Source organism: Morone saxatilis, unplaced genomic scaffold, assembly GCF_004916995.1.
Source record: "Morone saxatilis isolate NCDOM2014 unplaced genomic scaffold, NCSU_SB_2.0 Contig22, whole genome shotgun sequence".
In the NCBI taxonomy this organism is placed as follows: Eukaryota; Metazoa; Chordata; class Actinopteri; family Moronidae; genus Morone; species Morone saxatilis.
The window spans coordinates 26,189,506-26,194,278 of NW_023339785.1; positions in this window are offsets into that span (position 1 = coordinate 26,189,506).

The following is a 4,773-nucleotide window of genomic DNA, read 5'->3' on the forward strand; positions in this document are numbered from 1 at the left end:
GGAAGAGGAGGAAGAGGAGGCCAGCTAGGTGACGCTAGCTAACTAGCATCTAGGACTGTGCTACTTGAGGTTGAGCTCGTGTTAAACTACAAACTGATTTATTGATTATCGACTCTTCGATCTCTGCACACAGACTCTCTGCACACAGACTCCCAGCCGACAGCCTCGACTTCAGCCTGACACCGGAATAACGGAGAGGAGCGACCGCAGCGGCTCAAAATGTCTCCCGTTCCTCTCAGAGAGCAGCTGTCACAGCACCGGGAGCGGGACGTCTCACTCCGCTCACATTCACGGGACCGTACAACAACCGAGAGGAGGATCACTCCGCTCGGATTACCGGAGACAATCCGAGGACTAAACTTTAGTCTCGATCATTAAAACATGTTGAAAATGACGAGATTAAAAGTTATTTTGTGGGATGAAAATAATAATAATTATGAGATAAAAAGTTTTAATTATTAGATTAAAATATTTATGATAAAATAATTAGCACAATTATGATTTTGTGTCTCATAATTTGGAACATTTTATGTATTTATTTATTTTTACTTTACTGGCAGAAATGGGCTTCCATAGAAAAGATAAATGTTAAAATATTTTCAAGAATAATATAATAAAGATTCTACAGCATAAAAAATACTTATTAATCAATATTAGGTAAACATAAATGGATCTAACCCTGCGTTTTAACTGACAATAAAATATCATTGAACTACAGTGGCACAAACAGAAACTGATAACCCTAAAATCTGTAAAGTCAGCCGTGTTTTCTCCTGTACACACACACACACATCCATTAAATCCATCTCTTGTTCCCTATTTTCTTTAATCCATGTTTATGTGATGTGTATTTTGTTATAATTGTCAGTAATTGTTGGTTGCAGTTCAGATGATTCCTCTGACAGATGTGATGACGTTGTGATGACACTGAGGCAGGTAATGTGCTGTTTTCTCCACTAGATGGCGCTCATTGTCTTCCCTATAATAACTGGTATCCAGAAATATCCTCCTGTGTTCTTTCTCTTCTACATTCAATAAATAGGAAATTCTCTTTCTTTCTTTCTCGTGTTTGTTTTACATTTTACCAGAACAGTCAGGGAGGAATCAGCTCATCGTCTTTAGAGCTGCGTTCACTCTGAAGAAGGTTAATATAGGTTAATAAATACATGTTGTTCACTGTAAACATATTTTTGATATATAATTTCAGAGAAACACTACGACAACGTTTGAGATGGTTTATAGAGTTTGAATAGTTTAATAGAGCTGATAGAGAGAGGGACTGTGCTGCATATTAAACTGGGTCTACGGTGGCCTATTAGTGCCATGTAAAACTTTATTATTAATTATTGACATTGATTTATCTTAATAACATTTTTGTCAAATAAAAACTTATTAAACATAATAAATAACCCCGAGAGGTGTTAAATGTTAAATGTTAAACCGAGCTGAATTAATAAAGAACATTCTGTCCTTTTAAAAATAAAACTCTGCACTGTTGTCTGCTGTTTACAAATGTGATTGTTTTTTATTTGTTTATATATGTATAACTACCAACAAACAAACAAAGAGGTTTTTTGTGTGATTCTTTTATAAGTTGATGGATCATAAAGTCTTCAGGATGAAATCTGTGAATTAGAGTCGTTGTCTTGTTAACAAAGTCACACCTCAAGGTAACTATTGATCCGCTGTGACATATTGAGTGTGTGTGGTGGTTTGCAGCAGTCAGACCGACTAACATAACGCGTCTGTGTGAGTGTGTCGGTGCACAATAACAGTTATTATCTGTGACACAATGAGAGAAACTAGTCTCTAAAACTGGAGCTGGAACTTCTCTGCATCAATGAGAGTTTGGAAAGGAAATGTTTTTGGGTGTATTAGTTCTGTGGATAAAGTTAAAGTGTATTCACCAGATGATTCAACATTATTTCCCCAGATTGTTCCACAACGTCTGTCCTCCAAGGGAACCTCTACGTCCGACCGTCTTTATTTGGTGGTTTATGTAACTTGTGAATAGTGAGCGGTGTGTACCCGGGAACCCTGCAGGCCTTCATGGAGGACCGGAGTCCAGCTTCATCAAAGACTTCTCCTAAAACATGAGTTTATCTTCCTGTAGTGGAGCTGAAAATGGGAAGAATTATTCTCTTTCTGCTTTATGACTCAACATTATAAATAACATTATAATGAGGACAGAGTGAGCTCATATAAACTTCTTTGAACCTAAATCTGATTATTGTATTAATACTGTACAAATACTCTGGTACAAGTACAGGAAGTGTTACTGCAGTGTGTGTGTGTGTAATCATTATATCTGTAAAAGCAGATTTTACTGTCGCAGTTGGTTGGAGCTCATTTCCAACTATTCTGACACTATTGATTATTCTTTCAATCCATTGATTAACTGCTTTGTACAAATTATGAAAACAGTGAGAAATGACGTCACAATTACCCAGAATCCAAAGTGAATCAAAATGATTACAATTATTACAAATATTAGGAAGGAAACGCAGCAAATCTTCACATTTGTGAGTCTGAAAAATAACTTCAACCATTGACTTTCTGTCAATAGGCTGATTGATTAACAAACTGATTGTTAATAAACTGATTGATTAATGAACTGATGGTTTCAGCTGTAATTGTACAAACTGTTTCATCCAAGAACCTTAAACTGGAGTTCAGACGTTATTAAATACATACTTTTCTTGCTGTAATTTTTTTGTATGATTTGTGTTTTTTGGCAGTTTTTTCTTCACTTGAGTCTCTATAAAAATAAAAACTGACTCGATTAATTACAGACCGGAATGATTTTCTTCCAGGTTGAATAGAAATATCTGTATTTGTATTATTGCAGCAGCATTGGAGCTCAGATCATAATCATCACACAGAACATTAGAACATCAACAAGATGAAAGAAGAACAAATACATGAAATATAAAAGTAGTTCTGGGTGTAAGAAGATAGACGTATACACTAATAATAATGACAACTATTGAAACAGATCATAATATTCCAGTATAATAATAATGATGTTGTCGTCCTCATATGCAGTATTTATATAATCCATACAGACGGACCGACAGCCTCAGGACACGATCCAACTCACAGTTTATGTTCAACTCTCAAAAGATGCTGTTTTAATAACAGAATCAGGTTTTACTGTTTTCCTGTGAAACGTTTCTCAATTTTCTCAGCAGTGTTTTATAAAATCTGTATTTCTGCTTATATATTTACATTTATTACATTAAAGATTTTTCCACCTAAAAACTGATGTAATTAATGAAACTGAACTATCAGAATAAACAGTTTAAAAATAAAGAGGAAAAAAGGAAGAAGCAGTTTGGACACAAAGTCTCTTTAAAGTTGTGAAGTTGCAAATATTTTAAACCATAAATCAGCGATGTGTTTTAATCTGTGTTGCATTAGAATTCTTTAAAACATTTGTATTATTATTATAATTATAATAATAATGTGTATCTCTGTGGTTATTCTTTAAAGAGCTCAGTGAGAATCTCCTCCATCTGTCCACACTGTGTCTGCAGTTCCTGCTTCTGTCCACTGTGTGGCGCCATGTGCCTGCAGACCCGGTTCTCCTCTGTGCAGCTGTTCCTCAACCTGCCTGCTGGATTTATTCTGAGTGCCATCTGTGTTTCACACATGACGGGTTCTCCTGTTTATTACCGGAGCAGCAGAATTAATAAAGTCATTAAGTGAAAGTAGGAAATATATTTAAAGAACAGGTTCCCCGCAGCGAGCTCCTTCAGGTGTTCCTCTGGAGGACGTTCCTACGGGTTCTCACCAAGCCCGTCACATAAAGAGACTCTTTGGACGGTTCTGCTAGGTAGACCCGTTTTAAACACAAAGTTCAGAGGAAATATTTTATTTGTGTGTTGTTCTTTAAGGTTTTGCAAAGACCCAGCTGGCAGCGGTTCTTAAACTGGGAGCCTGCAGACGGAACCAGGACTTTTGGGCCTTTAAGGAATCTGAACAAAGCAGTTCCTACGGTTCTTGGAGGAGGTTCTAGGTGTTTTTAGTGGGTTCTTGTGCATTAGGGTGTTCTACAGGAGGTTCTGTTAATATTCAAGAGGATCTAAAAGATGTTCAAGAACCTCGCTGAGGCCATTAGAGGATGTTCCTGGATTTCCAGAGAGGGTTACTGTGTTCTGAAAAAGGTTCTAAGAAAAGACGTTTAAAAGATTTCCAAGGGGTTCTGGTGTTCCACAGGGTGTCCAGTGAAGGTTCCAGGCTTTTTTAGGGCACCTGAGGCGGTTCCAGGTGTTTTTAAGGGGTTTCAGGAGTTCTGTGGGAGGTTTCAGGTAATTCTTAAGGTGCTCTAGGGGATCTAGAAGTGGTTCACGGAGCCCCAAGGCTTACCTAATGGTTCTTTAGTGGGTTCTAGGGGCTTAAATGGAGTTCCTGGAGTTCTTAAGAGACTTCAACGGCATTCCAGGAATACATCAGACGGTTCCCGTGTTCTTAAGTGGTTTTGGGGTAATTCTTAAGGTGCTCCGGGGGATCCTGAAGAGGTGTTGGGAGTTCTGAGAGGGTTCTTGGGGATCCAGAGGAGGATTAAGGCTCTCGAAGACGCATATCTTAATCCCTGATTACGGAGGTTCTTGAGGAGGTTCCAGGTTTCTAACATCATCACAAACATGTTTCAGTGTTTTTAGAGCAAAACTAAAACCATAAATAGAAATAAAACAAAAATAAAATCAGATTCAATTCATTAAATTGATTTTTAAAATGAAACTCTCAATAATAATAATTTATAATAATATT